Source organism: Macaca fascicularis, chromosome 3, assembly GCF_037993035.2.
Source record: "Macaca fascicularis isolate 582-1 chromosome 3, T2T-MFA8v1.1".
NCBI classification, from domain to species: domain Eukaryota; kingdom Metazoa; phylum Chordata; class Mammalia; order Primates; family Cercopithecidae; genus Macaca; species Macaca fascicularis.
Genome location: NC_088377.1, coordinates 70,010,564 through 70,033,093, shown reverse-complemented (window position 1 = coordinate 70,033,093; position 22,530 = coordinate 70,010,564).

The following is a 22,530-nucleotide window of genomic DNA, read 5'->3' as shown; positions in this document are numbered from 1 at the left end:
TTCTGAGGAACTGCGTTGTAACCTGTGCATTTCACTCACAGAATTGTACGTCTCTTCTCATACAGCATTGGGGATACCCTTTTGGAGAATACGGTACCAAGGGATATCAGGGAACATATTGATGCCCATGGTGAAAAGGGAAAGAGCTCAGAAAAAAACTGGAAAGAAGCTTTCTATGAAACTGCTCTGTAATATGTGTATTCATCTCACATAGATAAAGCTTTCTTTACATTATGCAGCTTGCAAACATTGTCATGGAAGGATCTGTGAAAGGACATTCGAGAGACCATTCTGGACTATGGGGAAAAAGGAAATATCATCAGATAAAAACTGGAAAGAAGCTTTCTGAGAGTCTGCTTTTTGCTATGTTTATTCATCTCACATAGATAAACCCTTCTTTATATTACGGAACTTGGAAACTCTATCATGGATGGAACCAAGAAGGTACATTAGGGAGCACATTCAGGCCAATGGTGAAAAAAAAAATATCTTCAGGAAAAAACTGGAGAGAAGTTTTCGGAGAAACTGCTTTGTGATGTGTGCATTTCACTCAGGGAGTTATATATAACTCCTTTCTCATAAGGCAGTGTTTGAACACTGTTCCTGTAAAACCGAAAATGTTACATTTTGGAGTGCATTGAAGACTATGGCAAAATGTGAAATATCCTCAAATAAAACCCAGAAAGAAGCATTCCAAGAAACTGCTCTCTGACATGTGCATTGATTTTACAGAGTTAAAGTTTACTGTATGTTGCCCAGTTTGGAATCTCTGTCTTTGAGGAATCTGTGAAGGGATATTAAGTGCACCCAAAGGCTTGTGGTGAGCAAGGAAATGTCTTCCAATGAAAACTGGAGAGAAACTTTCTGAGCACCTGCTTTGTGATGTGTGTATTCATCTCATAGAGCTAAATCATTCTTTGGATTGAGCAGTTTGAACTCAATGTTTCTGTGGAATCTGAGGAAGGACATTTGGGAAAGGTCTTCAGAATATACTGAAAAGGAAGTACCCTCAGATAAAAATCAGAAGGAAGCTTTCTGTGAAACTACTATGTGTTGCATCCATTTCTTTTGCTCAGATAAGCTTCTCTTTTCATTGAGCAGTTTTCTAACACTGTTTATGTTTAGCGTGCGAAGGGATAGTCGTGAGTGCTTTGAGACTTATGGTGAAAAAGGAAATATGTTCAGATAGAAACTGGAGAGAGCCTTTCCGAGGAACTGCTTTGTAAACTGCATTTCACTCACAGTGTTATACCCCTCTTTTCATAAAGGATTGGGGAATGCCTTTTGGAGAAAAAGATACTAAGGGACAATCGGGTGTATATGGACGGCTATACTAAAAAAGGAAATATCCTCAGAGAAAAACTGGAAAGAAGCTTTCTGTGAATCTGGTTTTTGCTAAGTTTATTCATCTCACATAGATAAAGCTTTCTTTACATTACGCAGCTTGGAAACTCTGTCATGGACGCGTCTGCAAAGGGACATTCAGGAGCACATTCAGGACTATTTTGAAAATGGAAATATCTTCAGATAAAAACTGGAGAGAAGCTTTCTGAGAAACTGCTTTGTCATGTGTGTATTCATCTCATAGAGTTAAATCATTCTTTGTATGGAACAGTTTGAAATCACTGTTTCTTTGGAACCTGAGAAAGGCCATTCGGGAATAGTCTTTAGCATATGCTGAAAAAGAAATACCCTCAGATAAAAACCAGAAGGAATCTTTCTGTGAAACTGCTCTTGGACATGTGAATTCCACTCACACAGTTAAGTTTCTCTTTTCATTGAACAGTATTCTAACACTGTGTTTAGTCTGCAAAGTGATATTCAGGAGCTGTTTGAGGCTTAAGGTGAAAATGGAAATATCTCAGATAGAAACTGGAGAGAAGCTTTCTGAGGAGTTGCTTTGCGACTTGTGCATTCTACTCTCAGGGTTACACCTTTTTCTCCCAGAGAATTGGGGAATTCCTTTGGAGAAAAAGCTACCAGGGACATTCCAGAGCATAGGGACAGCTATGGTGAAAAAGAAAATATCCTCAGACAAAAACTGGAAAGAATATTTCTGTGAAACTGCTTGGTGATAGATATGTTTATTCATCACACATAGATAAAACTTTCCTCATATTACAGAGTTTGGAAACTCCATCGTGGACGCATCCCTGATGGGACATTCGGGAGTACATTAAGGCCTACATTGAAAAAGGAAATATCTTCAGATAAAAATTGGAGAGAAGCTTTCTGAGAAACTGCTTTGTGATGCCTGCATTCCACTCAGGAGGTTATACCTCGTTTCTCATAAGGTAGTGTTTGAACACTGTTCCTGTAAAACTGAAAACGTAATATTTCGGAGTCCATGGAAGACTATTTTGAAAAGTGAAATATCCTGAAATAAAACCCAGAAAGAAGCATTCCAAGAAACTGCTCTCTGACGTGTGCATTCATTTCAGAGAGTTACAGCTTACTCTACATTTCCCAGTTTGCAAAGTCTGTCTTTGAGGATTCTGCGAAGGGATATTAAGTGGCACCTGGAGGCTTGTGATGAGTAAGGTAACGTCTTCCGATGAAAACTGGAGAGAAACTTTCTGAGCAACTGCTTTGCGATGTGTGTCTTCGTCTCATAGACTGAAACCATTCCTTGGATTCAGCAGTGTGAAATCACTGCTTTTGTGGAATCTGAGAAAGGACATTTGGAAACGCTGCTTAGAATATGGGAAAAGAAATATCCTCAGGTAAAATCCAGAAGGAAGCTTTCTGTGAAACTTCTCTGTGTCATCTTAATTCCTCTCAATCAGTTAAGCCTTTCTTTTCATTGAGCAGTTTTATAACCCTATTTATGTTTAGGGTGTGAAGGGATATTCAGGAGTGCATTGAGGCTATCGGTGAAAAGCAATTATGTTCAGAACAAAACTGGAGAGAAGCTTTCTGAGGTGCTGCTTTCTGACGTGTGCATTCCACTCACAGAATTATACCGTTCTATTCATAAACGATTGGGGAATCACTTTTGGAGAAAAAGATACCAAGGGACATTCAGGAGTATATGGACAGCTATGGTGAAAAAGGAAATATCCTCAGACATAAACTGGAAAGAAGATTTCTGTGAAACTGCTTTGTGATAGATATGCTTATTTATTTCACATAGTTAAAACTTTCCTTATATTACGCAGTTTGGAAACTCCATCATGTATGCATCCGCAAAGGGACATTCGAGAGCACATTCAGGTCTATGGTGGAAAAGGAGATATCTTCAGATAAAAACTGGATAGAAGCTTTCTGAGAAACTGCTTTGTGATGTGTGCATTCCACTCAGGAATTTATAACTGTTTTCTCATAAGGCAGTGCTTTAACACTCTTCCTGTATAACCGAAAAGGTAATAATTCAGAGCGCATGGAAGATTATGGTGAAAAGTGAAATTTCCTGAAATAAAACACAGACAGAAGCATTCTATGAAACTGCTCTCTGACATGTGAATTCATTTCAGAGAGTTAAAGCTTACTCTACATTTGTCAGTTTGGATAGTCTGTCATTGAGGATTCTGTGAAGGGATATTAAGTGGTAACCGGAGGCCTGTGGCGAGCAAAGAAATGTCTTCCGTTGAAAACTGGAGATAATCTTTCTGAACAACTGCTTTATGATGTGTGTATTCATCTCATAGAGTTAAATCATTCTTTGGATTGAGCAGATTGAAATCAATCTCTGTGGACACTGAGAAAGGACATTTTGGAACGCTCTAAATAATATGCTGAAAAATAAATACCCTCCAATAAAAACTCGAAAGAAACTTTCTGTGAAACTGCTCTGTGTCATGTGAATTCCACTCGCACAGTTAAGCTTCTGTTTTCATTGAGCAGTATTCTAACACTATTTTAGATTAGTCAGCTAAGGAATACTCGGGAGCGCTTTGAAGCTTATGGTGTAAACGGAAATATCTTCAGATAGAAACTGGAGAGAAGATTTCCGAGGAACTCCCTTGAGACGTGTGCATTCCACTCACAGTATTATATCGCTCTTCTCATACAGCATCGGGGAAACCCATTTGGAGAAAAAGCTACCAGTGGACATTCAGGAGTATGTAGACGGCTATGGTGAAAAAGGAAATATCCTCAGAAAAAAACTGGAAAGAAGCTTTCCGTGAAACTACTCAGTGCTATGTGTATTCATCTCACATAGATAAAGCTTTCTTCACATTACACAGCTTGGAAACTCCGTCATGGATGGATCTGCAAAGGGATATTCGGGAGCACATTCAAAATAATGGTGAAAAAAGAAACATCTTAAGATAAAAACTGAACAGTAGCTTTCTGTGAATCTGTTTTTGCTCTGCTTATTCATCTCACATAGATAAAGCGTTCTTTATATTACACAACTTGAAAACCGTCATGGACGGATCCATGAGGGGACATATGTGAACACATTCAGGACTATGATGAAAATGGAAAATTTTCACAAAAAAATTGGAAAGAAACTTTCTGTGAATCTGGTTTTTGCTAGGTTTATTCATCTCACATAGATAAAGCTTTCTTTATATTACACAGCTTGGAAACTCTGTCATGGACGAATCCGCAAAGGGACATTCGGGAGCACATTCAGGCCCATGATGAAAAAGGAAATATCTTCAGATAAAAACTGGAGAGAAGCTTTCCGAGAAACTATTTTGTGATGTGCATTCTACTCCCGGAGTTAAACCTCTTTTCTCATAAAGCAGTGTTTGAACACTGTTCCCGTAAACCGAAAAAGTGATATTTCGGGGTGCATTGAAGATTATGGCAAAAGGTGAAGTATCCTCAAATAAAACAAAGAGAGAATCGTTCCAGGAAACTGCTCTCCGATATGTGCATTCATTTCACAGAGTTAAAGCTTACTCTATATTCCCCATTTTGGAAAGTCTGTCTTTAAGGATTCTGCGAAGGGATATTAAGTGGCGCCTGGAGGCTTTTGATGAGCAAGGAAACATCTTCCGATTGAAACTGCAGAGAAGCTTTTTGAACAACTGCTTTGTGATGTGTGTATTCATCTCATAGAGTTAAACCATTCTTTGGATTGAGCAACTTGAAATCACTGCTTCTGTGGAATCTGAGAAAGGACATTTGGGAACGCTCCTTAGAATATGGAGAAAAAAATATCCTCAGTTAAAATCCAGAAGGAAGCTCTCTGTGAAACTGCTCTGTGTCATCTTCATTCCTCTCGCTTAGTTAAGCCTCTCTATTCATTGAACAGTTTTCTAACCCTGTTTATGTTTAGTATGTGAAGGGATATTAGGGAGCATTCTTGAGGCTTACGGTGAAAAAGGAAATATATTCGTACCGAAATTGTAGAGAAGCTTTCCGAGGAACTACTCTGAGACGTGTGCACTCCACTCCCTGTGTTATACCTCTCTTCTCATACAGCATTGGGGAAACCCTTTTGGAAAAAAAAGGTACCAGGTTATATTCGGGAGGATGTTGATGACTATGGTGAAAAGGGAAATAGACTTAGACAAAAACTGGAAAGAAGCTTTCTGTGAAACTGCTCTGTGATATGTATATTCATCTCACATAGATAAAGCTTTCTTTACATTACACAGTTTGGTAACTCTGTCATGGATAGATCCACAAAGAGACATTCGGGAGCATATTCAGGACTATGGTGAAAAAGGAAACATCCTCAGATAAAAACTGGATAGAAGCTTTCTGAGAAATTACTTTGTGATGTGTGCATTCCACTCAGAGAGTTATACATCTTTTCTCAAAAGGCAGTGTTTGAACACTGTTACCGTAAAACAAAAAAGGAGTATTTCAGAGCCCATGGAAGACTATGGTGAAAATGAAATATCATGAGTTAAAACCCAGACAGAAGTATTCCAAGGAACTGCTCTCTGATATGTGCATTCATTTCAGAGAGTTAAAGCTTTCTCTGTGTTGCCCAGTTTGGAAAGTCTGTCTTTGAGGATTCTGCAAAGGGATATTAAGTGGCACCCAGAGGTCTGTGGCGAGCAAGAAAATGTTTTCCATTGAATACTGGATAGAAGCTTTCTGAGCAACTGTTTTTGATGTGTGTATTCGTCTCATGGAGTTAAATCATTCTTTGGATAGAGCAGTTTTGAAATCCCTGTTTCTGTGGATCCTGTGAAAGGACATTTGGAACGCTCTTTAGAATATGCTGAGAAAGAAATACCCTCTGATAAAAAAACAGAAGTAAGCTTTCTGTGAAACTGCTCTGGAATGTGGGAATTCCACTCGCACAGTTAAGCTTCTCTTTTCATTGAGCTGTATTGTACCACTGTTTCTGTTTAGTCTGCGAAGGGATACTCGGTAGCGCATTGTGGTTTATGGTGAAAACAGAAATAGCTTCAGATAGAAACTGGAGAGAAGCTTTCCGAGGACTTGATTTGTGATGTGTGAATTCCACTCACTGAGTTATACCTTTCTTCTCATAGAGGATTGGGGAATCCTTTTTGGAGAAAAAGCTACCAAGGGATATTCAGGAGTATAGGGATGACTAAGGTGAAAAACAAAATATGCTCATACAAAAACTGGAATGAAGATTTCTGTGAAACTGCTTTGTGATAGATATATTTATTCATCTCACATAGATAAACCTTTCTTTATATTACACAGTTTGGAAACTCTGTCACAGACGGATCAGCAAAGGGACATCCGGGAGCACTTACAGGAATATGGTGAAACAGAAAATCTCTTCAATAAAAACTATAGAGAACCTTTCTGAGAAACTGCTCTGTGATGTGTGCATTCCACTCACAGTGTTTTACCTCTCTTCTCAAACAGCATCAGTAAAACCCTTTTAGAGAAAATGGTACCAAGGGATATTTGAGAGCATACTGACGCATATGGAGAAAAGAGAAATAGCCTCAGACAAAAACTGGAAAGAAGCTTTCTGTGAAACTGTTTTGTGCTACATGTATTCATCTGACATAGATAAAGCTTTCTTTACATTACGCTTGGAAACTGTGTCATGGATGGATCCATGAAGTGACATTCCGGAGCAGATGCAGGGCTATGGTGAAAAAGAAAGTATCTCTAGATAAAAACTGGAAAGAAGATTTCTGTGGATATGCTTTTTACAATGTTTATTCATCTCACATAGATAAAGCTTTCTTTACCTTATGCCGCTAAGAAACACAGTCATGGACAGACCAGCGAAGGGACATTCAGGATCACCTTCAGGACTATGGGGAAAATGGAAATATCTTCAGGCAAAAACCGGAGAGCAGCTTTCTGAAAAACTGTTTTGTGATGTGTGCATTCCACTCAGGGAGTTATACCTCTTTTCTCATAGGGTAGTGTTTGAACACTGTTCCTGTAAACCCGAAAAAGTGATATTTCAGAGTGCATTGAGGACTCCGGCAAAAAGTGAAATGTCCTCAAATAAAACCCAGAAAGAAGCGTTCCAAGAAACTACTCTCTGATAAGTTTATTCATCTCACTGAGTTAAAACTAACTCTACGTTGCCCAATTTGGAAACTGCATCTTTGAGGGATCTGCGAAAGGATAATAAGTGGCATCCAGAGGAGTGTGGTGTGGAAGGAAATGTCTTCGGTTGAAAACTGGAGAGAAACTTTCTGAGCACCTGCTTTGTGATGTGTGTATTCGTCTCAGAGTTAAATCATTCTTCGGATTGAGCAGTTTGAACTCAATGTTTTTGTGGAATCCAAGGAAGGACATTTGGGAACGGTCTTTAGAATATGCTGAAAAGGAGGTACCCTCAGATAAAAATCAAAAGGAAGCTTTCTGTGAAACTGCTATGTGTCTTGTGAATTCCTTTCGCTCAGTTAAGCTTCTGTTTTCATTGAGCACTTTTCTAACACTGTTTATGTTTAGCGTGCAAAGGGATATTCGTGAGTGCTTTGAGGCTTACGATGGAAAAGGAAATATATTCAGATAGAAACTGGAGAGAAGCTTTCCGAGGAGCTGCTTTGTAACATATGTATTCCACTCACAGAGCTACACTTTTCTTCACTTAGACGATTGGGGAATCCCTTTGGAGAAAAGCTACCAAGGGGCATTCGGGAGTATATGGACAGCTATGGTGAAATTGGAAATATTTCCAAACAAAAACTGTAAAGAAGCTTTCTGTGAAACTGCTTTGTGATAGATGTGTTTATTCATCTCAAATAGATAAAGCTTTCTTTATATTATGCAGTTTGGAAACTCTGTCAAGTTCGGATCTGCGAAGGGACATTCGGGAGCGCATTCAAGCATACATTGAAAAAGGAGATATCTTCAGATAAAAACTGGAGAGAAGTTTTCTGAGAACCTGGTTTGGATGTGTGCATTCCACTCAGGGAGTTATACCTCTTTTCTCATAAGGCAGTGTTTGAACACTGTTCCGGTAAAAACGAAAAAGTGATATTTTGGAGAGCATGGAAGACTATGGCGAAAAGTGAAATATCCTGAAATAAAACCCAGAAAGAAGCATTCCAAGAAACTGCTCTCTGACGTTTGCATTCATTTCAGAGAGTTAAAGCTTACTCTACATTTCCCAGTTTGGAAAGTCTGTCTTTGAGGATTCTTTGAAGAGATATTAAGTGGCGACGGGAGACCTGTGGCGAGCAAGGAAATGTCTTCCATTGAAAACTGGAGAGACGCTTTCTGAGCAACTCTTTTGTGATGTTTGTATGCATCTCATAGAGTTAAATCATTCTTTAGATTGAGCAGTTTGAAATCACTGTTTTTGTGGAATCTGAGGAAGGACAGGTGGGAACACTCTGTAGAAAATGGAGAAGACATTTCCTCTGATAAAAATCAGAAGGAAGCTTTCTGTGAAACTGATATGTGTCGTGTGAATTCTTCCCACTCAGTTTAGCTTCTCTGTTCAATGAGCACTTTTCTAACACTGTTTATGTTTAGCATGCAAAGGGATTTTCGGGAGTGCTTTGAAGCTTATAGTGAAAAAGGAAATATGGTCAGATAGAAACTGGAGAGGAGCTTTCCGAGGAACAGTTTTGTGATGTGTGCATTCCACTTACAGTGTTATACCTCTCTTCTCATACAGCATCGGGGAAACCCTTTTGAAAAATAAGGTACCAAGGGATATCCGGGAGCATATTGACACCTATGGTGAAAAGATAAAGAGTCTCAGACAAAAACTCTAAACAAGCTTTCTGTGAAACTTCTCTTTGATAGGTGTATTCATCCCACATTGGAAAAGCTTTCTATACACTACACAGCTAGAAAACTCTGTCATGGACGGATCTGCGAAGGGACATTTGGGTGCACATTCAGGATTATGGTGAAAAGTGAAATATCTTCAGATAAGAACCGGAGAGAAGCTTTCTGAGAAACTGCTTTGTGATGTGTGCATTTCACTCAGGGAGTGATACCTCTTTTCTCCTAAGGCAGAGTTAGAACACTGTTCCTGTAAAACTGAAAAAGTGACATTTCGGAGCACATTGAAGACTATTGTGAAAAGTGAAATATCCTCAGATAAAAAAGAGAAAGAAGCATTCCAAGAAACTGCTGTCTGAAATGTGCATTCATTTCACAGAGTTAAAGCTTACTATACATTGCCAGTATGGAAACTCTGTCTTTGAGGAATCTGCGAAGGGATATTTTTTGGCGCCTGGAGGCCTGTGGTGAGCAATGATATGTCTTCTGACGAAAACTGGAGAGAAGCTTTCTGAGCAACTGCTTTGTCATGTGTGTATTCTTCTCATAGAGTTAAACCATTCATTGGATTGAGCAGTTAGATATCACTGTTTCAGTGGAATCTGACAAACCACATTTGGAAACACTCTTAGACTAAGGAGAAAGAAATACCCTCAGATAACAATCAGAAGGAAGCTTTCTGTTAAACTGGTATGTGTCGTGTGAATTGCTCTCATTCAGTTAAGCTTCTCTGTTTTTTTTATAACTGTTTATGTTTAGCATGCAAAGGGATATTCGGGAGCCCTTTGAGGCTTACGGTGTAAAAGGAAATATGGTCAGATAGAAACTGGAGAGAAGTTTCCTGAGGAACAGCTTTGTGACGTTTGCATTCCACTCACAGTGTTATGCCTATCTTCTCATACAGCATCGGGGAATCCCTTTTGTGAAAAAAGGTACCAAGGGATATCCAGGAGCATATTGACTCCTATGGTGAAAAGGGAAAATCCTTAGACAAAAACTGGGAAGAAGCATTTGGTGAAACTGCTCTTTGATATGTGTATTCATCTCACATAGATAAAGCTTGCTTTACATTACACAGCTTGGAAACTCTGTCATGCACGGATCACGAAGGGACATTCGGGAGCATATTCAGGACTATGGTTAAAAAGGAAGTACCCTCTGACAAAAATTGGAAAGAAGCTTTCTGTGAATCTGCTTTTTGCTATGTTTATTCATCTCACATAGATAAAGCTTTCTTTACACGAGGCAGCTTGGACACTCCGTCATGGATGGATCTGCAAAGGGAGTTATACCTCTTTTCTCAGAAGGAAGTGTTTGAACACCGTTCATGTAAAATGGAAAGAGTGATATTTCGGAGTGCATTGAAGACTATGGTGAAAAGAGAAACATCCTCAAATAAAACACAGAAAGAAGAGTTCCAGGAAACAGCGCTCTGATATGTGCATTAATTTCACAAAGTTAATTTTTTCTCTACGTTGCCCTGATTGTAAACTCTGTCCTTGAGGAATCTGCGAAGGGATATTAAGTGGCGCCCAGAGACCTCTGGTGAGCTAGGAAATGTCTTTCAATGAAAATGTGAGAGAAGCTTTCTGAGCAATTGCTTTGTGATGTGTGTATTCATCACATAGAGTTAAACCATTCTTTGGATTGAGCACTTCGAAATCACTGCGTCAGTGAAATCTGTGGAAGGACATTTGGGAATGCTCTTTAGAATATGGAGAAAGAAATATCCTAAGATAAAAACCAGAAGGAAGCTTTCTGTGAAACTGCTATGCATCATGTGAATTCCTCTTGCTCACTTTAGTTTCTCTTTTCATTGAGCTGTTTTCTACCACTGTTTATGTTTATCGTGCGAAGGGATATTTGGGAGTGCTTTGAGGCTTACGGTGAAAAAGGAAATATGTTCAGATAGAAACTAGAGAGAAGCTTTCTGAGGAACTGCTTTGTGACATGTGCATTCCACTCACAGTGTTATACCTCTCTTCTCATACAGATTCTGGGAATCCGTTTTGGAGGAAAAGGAACCAAGGGATATACGGGGGCATATTAACTAATATGGTGAAAAAGGAAATAGCCTCAGACTAAAACTTTCTGTGAAACTGCTCTGTTGTATGTGTATTCATCTCACGTTGATAAAGCTTTCTTTGCATTACGCAGCTTGGAAACTCTGTCATGGACGGATCCGCGAAGGGACATTCAGGAGTATATTCAGGAGGATAGTGAAATAGGATATATTTCAGATGAAAAATGGAAAGAAGCTTTCTGTGAATCTGCTTTTTGCTTTGTTTATTCATCTCACATTGATAAAGCTTTCCTTACATTACGCAGCTTGAAAACTCTGTCTTGAAAAATACTGGACAGAAATTTCTGAGAAACTGCTTTGTGAAGTGTGCATTTGACTCAGGGTGTTATACCTCTTTTCTCATAAAGCAGTGTTTGGACACCGTTCCTGTAAAACCATGAAAGTGATATTACAGAGCGCTTTGAAGACTATGGTGAAAAGTGGAATATGCTCAAATAAATCCCAGAAAGAAGCATTCCAAGAAACTACTCTCTGATATGTGCATTCATTTCAGAGAGTTAAAGTAGACTCTATATTGCCCAGTTTGGAAACTCTGTCTTTGAGGAATCTGCAAAGGGATATTAAATGGCTCCCAGAGGCCTTTGGTGAGCAAGGATATGTCTTATGTTGAAAACTCAAGAGAAGCTTTCTGAGCAGCTGCTTTTTGATGTGTGTATTATTCTCATAGAGTTAAATCATTTTTTGGATTGAAGAGTTTGAAATCACTGTTTCTGTGGAACCTGAGAAAGGACATTTGGGAACGCTCTTTAGAATATGCTGAAAAAGAAATACCCTCAGATAAAAACCAAAAGGAAGTTTTCCGTGAGACTGCTCTGTGTCGTGTGAATTCCACTCACACAGATGAGCTTCTCTTCTCATTGGGCAGTATTCTAACACTCTTTTTCTTTAGTCTGTGAAGGGATATTCGGGAGTACTTTGAGGCTTATGGTGAAAACATAAATATCTTCAGATAGAGAGTGGAGAGAAGTTTTCCGAGGAGCTGCTTTGTGACGTGTGTACTCCACTCAAAGAGTTATACCTTTCTTCTCATAGAGGATTGGGGAATCCCTTTTGAAGAAAAAGCTACCATGGGACATTTGGGTGTATATGGATGGCTATGGTTAAAAAATAAATATCCTCAGACAAAAACTGGAAAGAAGCTTTCTGTGAAACTGCTTTTGTGATAGATATGCTTATTGATCTCACATAGATAAAACTTTCTTTATATTACACAGTTAGGAAACTCCGTCATGGACAGATCCGTGAAGGGACATTTGGGAGCATACTCAGGCCTATGGTGAAAAAGGAAATATCTTCAGATAAAAACGGAGAAGAAACTCTGAGAAAATATTTGTGATGTGTGCCTTCCACTCAGGGAGTTATACCTCTTTTGTCATAAGGCAGTGTTTGAGCACTGTTCCTGTAAAACCTAGAAAGTGATAATTCGGAGCTCTTTAAAGACTATGGCGAAAAGGGACATATCCTCAATTAAAACACAGAAAGAGGCGTTCCAAGAAAATGCTCTCTTATATGTCCATTTATTTCAGAGAAATAAAGCTTAATCTACGTTTCCCAGTTTGGAACTCTCCCTTGAGGAATCTGTGAAGGGATATTAATTGGTGCCCGGAGGCCTGTGATGAGCAAGGAAATGTCATTCGTTGAAAACTGGAGAGAAGCTTTCGGAGCAACTGCTTTGTGACGTGTGTATTCATCTCATAGAATTAAATCAATCTTTGGATTGAGCAGTTTGAAATCACTGTTTCTATGGAATCTGAGGAAGGACATTTGGGAACGCTCTTTAGAATATGGAGAAAGAAATAATCTCAGATATAAACCAGAAGGAAGATATAAACCAGAAGGAAGCTTTCTTGAAACTGCAATGTGTCATGTGAATTCCTTTCACTCAGTTAGGTTTCTCTTTTCATCGAGCAGTTCTCTAACACTGTTTATGTTTAGCATTCGAAGGAATATTCAGGAGAGCTTTGAGTCTTATGGTGAAAAAGGAAATATGTTCAGATAGAAACTGGAGAGAAACTTTAAGAGGAAATTATTCATGACGGGTGCATTCCACTCACAGTGTTATTTTTCTCTTCTCATACATATCAGGGAAATCCTTTTGGAGAAAAATGTATCAAGGGATATTCGGGTGCATATTGACGCCTATGGTGAAAAGGGAAATAGCCTCAGACAAAAACTGGAAAGAAACTTTCTGTGAAACTGCTCTGTGATATATGTATTCATCTCACATATATAAAGCATTCTTTACATTACGCTGCTTAGAAATTCTGTCATGGACGGATCCTCGAAGGGACATTCAGGAGCACATTCAGGCCTATGGTGAAAAAGGTAATATCGTCAGATAGAAAATGGTGAAAACAGAAATACCATCAGATAAAAACTGGAGAGAAGATTTCTGAGAAACTGCTTTGTGATGTGTGCATTGCATTCAGGGAGTTATACCTCTTTTCCCATAAATCAGTGTTTGAACACTGTTCTTGTAAACCTGAAAAAGTAAGACTATGGTGAAAAGTGAAATATCCTGAAATAAAACCCAGAAAGAAGCATTCCAAGAAACTACTCTCTGACATGTGCATTTATTTCAGAGAGGTAGAGCTTTTGCCAGTTTGGAAAGTCTGTCTTTGAGGATTCTGCAAAGGGATATTAAGTGGTGACAGGAGGCCTGTGGCGAGCAAGAAAATATCTTCCATTGAAAACTGGAGAGAAGATTTCTGAGCAACTGCTTTGTGATGTGTGTATTCATCTCATAGAGTTAAATCATTCTTTACTGAGTATTTTGAAATCACTCTTTCTGTGGAACCTGAGAAAGGACATTTGGGAATGCTCTTAAGAATATGCTGAAAAAGAAATACCCTCCAATAAAAACCAGAAGGAAGCTTTCTGTGAAACTGCTCTTTGTCAAGTGAATTCTTCTCGCACAGTTAAGCTTCTGTTTTCATTGAACAGTATTCTAACACTGTTTTTGTTCAGTCAGCTAAGGGATTCTTGGGAACACTTTGAGGCTTATGGTGAAAACAGAAATAACTTCAGAAAGAAACTGGAGAGAAGATTTCAGAGAAGCTGCTTTGCGACGTGTGCATTCCACTCACAGAGTTATACTTTTCTTCTCATAGAGGATTGGGGAATCCCTTTTGTTGTAAAAGCTACCAGGGGACATTCGGGAGTATATGGATGGCTTTGGTGAAAAAGAAAATATCCTGAGACAAAAACTGGAAAGAAGTTTTCTATGAAACTGCCCAGTAATATGTGTATTCATGTCACATAGATAAAGCTTTCTTTACATTACGCAGCTTGGGAACTCTGTCATGGAAGGATCCACGAAGGGACATTCAGGAGCACATTCAGGACTATGGTGAAAAAGGAAATATCTTCAAAAAAATACTGGAAAGAAGCTTTCTGAGAAACTGCTTGGTGATGTGTACGTTCCGCTCATGGAGTTATATCTCTTTTCTCAGAAGGCAGTGTTTGAACACTGTTCCTGTAAAACCGAAAAAGTGATATTTCAGATTACCTTGAAGACTATGCGAAAAGTGAAATATCCTCAAATAATACCCAGAAAGAGGCGTTCCAAGAAACTGCTCTCTGATATGTGCATTCATTTCAAAGTGTTAAAGCTTACTCTCCATTGACCAGTTTGGATACTCTGTCTTTGAGGAATCTGTGAAGGGATATTCAGTGATGCCTGTAGGCTTGTGGTGAGCAAGGAAACATCTTCCGATGAAATCTGGAGAGAAGCTTTCTGAGCAACTGCTTTGTGATGTGTGGATTCATCTCATAGAGTTATATCATTTTTTAGATTGAGCAGTTTGAAATCACTGTCTTTGTGGAATCTAAGGAAGGACATTTGGGAACACTCCTTAGAATGTGGAGAAAGTAATATCTTCAGGTAAAATCCAGAAGGAAGCTTTCTGTGAAACTACTCTGTGTCATCTTAATTCCTCTTGCTCAGTTAAGCCACTCTGTTCCTTCAGCATTTTTCTAACACTATTTATGTTTAACGTGTGAAGGGATATTCAGGAGTGCTTTGAGGCTTACAGTGAAAAAGGAAATATGTTCAGATAGAAAGTGGAGAGATGCTTTCTGAGCAACTGCTTTGTGATGTGTGTATTCATCTCATAGAGTTAAATTATTCTTTGGATTGAGCATTTTGAAATCACTGTTTCTGTGGAATCTGAGGAAGGACATATTTTAATGGTCTTTAGATTATGCAGAAATACTCACATAAGAAACAGAAGGAAGCTTTCTGTGAGACTGCTATGTGTCGTGTGAATTCCTCTCACTCAGTTAAGCTTCCCTTTTCATTGTGCAGTTTTGTAACATTGTTTATGTTTAGTGTACAAAGGGATATTCGGGGCCCTTTGAGGCTTTCAGAGAAAAAGTAAATATGTTCAGATAGAAACTGGAGAGAAACTTTCTGAGGAACTGCTTTCTGACGTGTGCATTCCACTCACAGAGTTATACCTCTCTCCTACAGCATCTGGGAAACCCTTTTGGAGAAAAAGGTACCAAGTGATATCCAGGAGCATATTGACGCCTATGGTGAAAAGGGAAATAGCCTCAAACAAAAACTGGAAAGAAGCTTTCTGTGAAACTGCTCTGTGCTATGTGTACTCATCTCACATGGATAAAATTTTCTTTACATTACACAACTTGGGAACTCTGTCATGGTCGGATCTCCGAAGGGACATTCAGGAACACATTCAGGACTATGGAGAAAAAGGAAATATATTCAGATAAAAACTGGAAAGAAGCTTTCAGTGACTTGCTTTTTGTTCTGTTTATTCATCACACATAGATAAAGCTTTCTATACATTATACAGCTTGCTAACTCTGTCATGGACGGATCCGCAAAGGGATATTCGGGATCACATTCAGGCCTATGGTGAAAAGGAAATATCTTCAGATAAAAACTGGAGAGAAGTTTCCTCAGAAACTGCTTTGTGATGTGTGCATTGCACTCATGGAGTTTTACATCTTTTCTCATAAGGTAGTGTTTGATAACTGTTCCTGTAAAACCGAAAAAGTGGTATTTCGGAGCGCCTTGAAGACTATGCCGAGAAGTGAAATATAATCAAATAAAATTCAGAAAGAAGTGTTCCAAGAAACTGCTCTCTGAGATGTGCATTCATTTCACAGTGTTAAAGCTTACTCTACTTTACCCGGTTTGGAAAGTCTGTCTTTCAGGAATTTGTGAATGGATATTAAATGGCAACCAGAGGCCTGTGGCGAGCAAGGAAATGTCTTCCGTTGAAAACTGGAAAGAAGGTTTCTGAGCAACTGCTTTGTGATGTGTGTATTCATCTCAGAGAGTTAAATCATTCTTTGGATTGAGCAGTTTGAAAGCACTGTTTCTGTGGAACCTGAGAAAGGACATTTGGGAACACTATTAAGATTATGCTGAAAAAGAAATACCCTCAGATAAAAAACAGAAGGAAACTTTCTGTGAAACAGCTCTGTGTCTTGTGAATTCCACTAGCAAAATTAAATTGTTCTTTTCAATGAGCAGTATCCTAACACTGTTTTAGCTTAGTCTGCTAAGGGATATTTGGGGGCGCTTTGAGACTTACGGTGAAAAAGGAAATGTCTTCTGAAAAAAACTGGAGAGAAGATTTCTGGAAACTGTTTTGTGATGAGTGTATTCATCTCATAGAGTTAAACCACTCTTTGGATTGAGCAGTTTGAAATCACTGCTTCTGTGTAATCTGTGGAAGGATATATGGGAACGCTCTTTAGAATATGGAGAAAGAAATATCCTCAGATAATAACCAGAAGGAAACTTTCTGTGAAACTGCTCTGTGTCGTGTGAATTCCACTTGCACAGTTAGGGTTCTCTTTTCATCGAGCAGTATTCTAACAGTGTTTTTGTTTAGTATGCAAAAGGATATTCGGGAGCTATTGAGGCTTATGGTGATAACGGCAATATCTTCAGATAGAAACTGGAGACAAGCTTTCCGAGGAATTGCTTTGTGAAGTGTGTATTCCACTCAAAGAGTTACACCTTTATTCTTATTGAGGATTGGGGCATCCCTTTTGGAGAAAAAGCTACCCAGGGACATTCAGGAGTATATGGATGGCTATGGTGAAAAATGAAATATCCTCGGAGCAAAACTGGAAAGAAGCTTTCTGTGAAATTGCTTTGTGATAGATATGTTTATTCATCTCACATAGATAAAACTTTTTTTCTATTACGCTGTTTTGAAACTCCGTTATGGATGGATCCACAAAGGGACATTGGGGAGCACATTCAGGCCTATGGTGAAAAAAGAAATATCTTCAGATATAAAATGGAGAGAAGCCTTCTGAGAAATTGTTTTGTGATGTGTGCATTCCACTCAGGGAGTTATACCTCTTTTCCCTTACGGCAGTGTTTCAACACTGTTCCTGTAAAACCGAAAAAGTGATATTTCATAACGCATTGCAAACTATGGGGAAAAGTGAACTATCCCCAAATAAAACACAGAAAGAAGTGTTCCAAGAAACTGTTCTCTGATATGTGCATTCATTTCACAGAGTTAAAGCTTACTCTCCATTGCCCAGTTTGGATACTCTGTCTTTGAGGAATCCGTGAAGAGATATTAAGTGGCGACTGGAGGTCTGTGGTGAGCAAGGAAATGTCTTCTGATGAAAACTGGAGAGAAGCTTTCTGAGCAACTGCTTTGTGATGTGTGTATTCATCTCATATAGTTAAACCATTCTTTGGATTGAGCAGTTTGAAATCACTGTTTCTGTGGAATCTGAGGAAGGACATGTGGAAATGTTCTTTAGAATATGGAGAAGGAAATACCTTCAGATAAAAACCAGAAGGAAGCTTTCTGTGAAACTGCTATGTGTCATATAAATTCCTCTCACTCAGTTAATCTTCCCTGTTCATTGTGCAGTTCTCTAACACTGTTTATGTTTAGTGTGTGAAGGGATATTCGGGAGCACTTTCAGGCTTATAGTGAAAAAGGAAATATGTTCAGATCGAAAATGGAGACAAGCTTTCCGAGGAGCTGGTTTGTGACGTGTGCATTCCACTCACAGTGTTATACTTCTCTTCTCATAGAGCATCAGGGAAACCCTTTTGGAGAGAAAGGTACCAAGGGATATCCGGGAGCATATTGACGCCTATGTTGAAAAGGGAAGTAGCCTCAGACAAAACTGGATAGAAGCTTCTGTGAAACTGCTCTGTGATATGTGTATTCATCTCACATAGATAAAGCTTTCTTTACATTACACAGCCTGAAAACTCTGTCATGCATGGACTGCAAAGGGACATTCGGGAGTACATTCAGGACTATGGTGAAAAAGGAAGTATCCTCTGACAAAAACTGGAAAGAAGTTTTCTGTGATTCTGCTTTTTGCTGTGTTTATTCATCTCACATAGATAAAGTTTTCTTTATTTTATGCAGTTTGGAAACTCCGTCATGGACGGATCCGGGAAGGGACATTCGGGAGCACATTCAGGCCTGTGGTGAAAAAGGAAATAACTTGAGATAAAAACTGGAGAGTAGCTTTCTGAGAATCTGCTTTGTGATGTGTACACTTCATTCAGGGAGATATATCTCTTTTCTTATAAGGCAGTGTTTGAACACCGTTCATGTAAAACTGAAAAAGTGATATTTTGGAGTGCATTGAAGACAATGAAGGAAAGTGAAACATCCTCCAATAAAACACAGAAAGAAGAATTCCAGGAAGCAGCTCTCTGATATGTGCATTAACTTCACACAAAGTTAATTTCTACGCTATATTGCCCAGATTGGAAACTCTGCCTTTGAGGAATCTGTGAAGGGATATTTAGTGGCGCCCAGAGGACTCTGGTGAACTAGGAAATGTCTTCCTTTGAAAACTGGAGAGAAGCTTTCTGAGCAACTGCTTTGTGATGTGTGGATTCATCTCATAGAGTTAAACCATTCTTTGGATTGAGCAGTTTGAAATCACTGTTTCTGTGGAATCTGAGGAAGGACGTTTGGGAACACTCTTTTTTTTTTTTTTTTTTTTTTTTTGAGACGGAGTCTCGCTGTGTCTCCCAGGCTGGAGTGCAGTGGCATGATCTCGGCTCACTGCAAGCTCCGCCTCCCGGGTTCACGCCATTCTCCCGCCTCAGCCTCCCAAGTAGCTGAGACTACAGGCACCCACCACCACGCCCGGCTAGTTTTTTGTATTTTTAGTAGAGACGGGGTTTCACCATGTTAGCCAGGATAGTCTCGATCTCCCGACCTCGTGATCCACCCGCCTTGGCCTCCAAAGTGCTGGAATTACAGGCTTGAGCCACCGCGCCCGGCCAATGTGGGAACACTCTTTAGAATATGGAGAAAGAAATATCATCAGATAAAAACCAGAAGGAAGCTTTCTGTGAAACTGCTGTGCGTCATGTGAATTCCTCTCACTCAGTTAAGCTTCTCATTTCATTGAGCTTCTTTCTACCACTGTTTATCTTCAGCGTGCAAAGGGATATTCGGGAACACTTTGAGGCTTATGGTGAAAAAGGAAATACGTTCAGATAGAAACTGGAGAGGAGCTTTCTGAGGAACTGCTTTGTGACTTGTGCATTACACTCACAGTATTATACCTCTTTTCTCATACAGGTTCGGGGAAACCCTTTTGGAGGAAAAGGTACCAAGGGATATTCGGGGGCATGTTGACAAATATGGTGTAAAAGGAAATAGCCTCAGACTAAAACTGGAAAGAAGCTTTCTGTGAAACTGCTCTCTTGTATGTGCATTCATCTCACATAGATAAAGCTTTCTTTTGTTACATAGCTTGGAAACTCCGTCATGGGTGGATCTGCAAAGGGACATTTGGGAGCAAATTCAGGAGTACTGTGAAAAAGGAAATAACATCAGATGATACTGGAAAGAAGCTTTCTGTGAATCTCCTTTTACAATACACAGCTTGGAAACTCTGTCATGGACAGATCTATGAAGGGACATTCGGGAGCACATTCAGGCCTGTGGTGAAAAAGTAAATAATGTAAGATGAAAACCAGAAGGAAGCTTTCTGTGAATCTGCTCTTTGCTATGTTTATTTATCTCACATTGATAAACCTTTGTTTACATTACGCAACTTGGAAACTGTGTCATGGACGGATTTGCAAAGGGACATTTGGGAGTACATTCAGGCCTATGTTGAAAATGGAAATATTTTCAGATAAAAACGGAGGAGAAACTCTGAGAAACTGCTTTGTGATGTGTGCATTCCACTCAGGGAGTTATACCTCTTTTCTCATAAGGCAGTGTTTGAACACTCTTCCTGTAAAACCAAAAAAGTGATCTTTCGGAGCGCTTTAAAGACTATGGCCAAAACTGAACTATCCTCAAATAAAACCTAGAAAGAAGTGTTCCAAGAAACTGCTCTCTGATATGTGCATTCATTACACAGAGTTAAAGTTTACCCTACATTGCCCAGTTTGGAGACTCTGTCTTTGAGGAATCTGTGAAGGGATATTAAGTGGCTCCCAGAGGCCTGTTTTGAGGAAGAAAAGTCTTCCATTGAAACCTGGAGAGAAGGTTTCTGAGCAGGTGCTTTGTGATGTATGTATTATACTCATAGAGTTAAATCATTGTTCAGATTGAAGAGTTTGAAATCACTGTTTCTGTGGAACCTGAGAAAGGACACTTGGGAACTCACTTTAGAATATGCTGAAAAAGAAACACCCTCAGATAAAAAACAGAAGGAAACATTTTGTGAGACTGCTCTGTGTCGTGTGAATTCCACTTACACAGTTCAGCTTGTATTCTCATTGAGCAGTATTCTAAGACTGTTTTTCTGTAGTCTGTGAAAGGATATTCGGGAGCATTTTGAGGCTTAAGGTGAAAAAGGTATTATTTTCAGATACAAATTGGAGGGAACCTTTCCGAGGAGCTGCTTTGTGATATGTGCACTCCACTCACAGAGTTATACCTGTCTTCTCATAGAGCATTGGAGAATCTCTTTTGAAGAAAAAGCTACCATAGGAAATTCGGGAGTATTTGGATCACTGTGGTTAAAAAGGAAATATCATCAGACAAAAACTGGAAAGAAGATTTCTGTGAAACTGCTTTGTGATAGATATGCTTATTGATCTAACATAGATAAAACATTTTATATTATGCAATTAGGAAACTCCTTCATGGACGTATCCATGAAGGGTCACTCAGGAGCACATTCAGGCTTATGGAGAAAAAAGAAATATCTTCAGATAAAAACAAGAGAGAAATTCTGAGAAACTGCTTTTTAATGTCTGCATTCCACTCAGGTAGTTATACCTCTTTTCTCATAAGGCAGTGTTTGAACACTGTTCCTGTAAAACCAAAAAAGAGATATTTCAGAGCGCTTTAAAGACTATGGACAAAAGTGAACTATCCTCAAATAAAATCCAGAAAGAAGCGTTCTAAGAAAATGTTTTCTTATATGTGCATTTATTTCACAGACATAAAGCTTACTCTACATTGCCCAGTTTGGAAACTCTCCCTTGAGGAATCTGCAAAGAGATATTAATTGGTGCACAGAGGCCTGTGTTGAGCAAGGAAATGTCTCCCGTTGAAAACTGGAGAGAAGATTTCTGAGCAACTGCTTTGTGATGTGTGTATTCATCTCAGAGAGTTAAACCATTCTTTGAATTGAGCAGTTTGAAATCACTCTTTCTGTGGAACCTGACAAAAGATATTTGGGAACATTCTTAAGAATATGCTGAAAAAGAAATACCCTCTGATAAAAACCAGAAAGAAGCTTTCTGTGAAACTACTCTGTGTCATTTGAATTCCACTAGTGCAGTTCAGCTTCTGTTTTCATTGAGCAGTATTCTAACACTGTTTTAGTTTAGCCAGCTAAGGGATACTCGGGAGCGCTTTGAGGCTTCTGGTGAAAATGGAAATATCTTCAGATAGAAACTGGAGAGAAGATTTCCGAGGAGCTGCTTTGTGACGTGTGCATTCCACTCACAGAGTTATACTTTTCTTCTCATAGAGGATTGGAGAATCTCTTTTGTAGAAAAAACTACCAGGGGACATTCGGGAATATATGGACAGCTATGGTGAAAAAGAAAATATCCTCAGACAAAAACCGGAAGGAAGATTTCTGTGAAACTGCTTTGTGATAGATATGTTTATTCATCTCACATAGATAAAACTTTCTATTATGCAGTTTTGAAACGTCGTTATGGATGGATAACGTGAAGGCACATTCGGGAGCTCTTTCAGGCCAATGGTGAAAAATGAAATATCTTCAGATAAAAACCGGAGAGAAGCTGTCTGAGAAACTGCTTTGTGATGTGTGCATTCCACTCAGGGAGTTATACCTTTCTTATCATAAGACATTGTTTATTCACCATTTCTGTAAAATTAAAAAATACATTCTCAGCACATTGAAGACTATTTTGAAAAGTGAAATGTCAT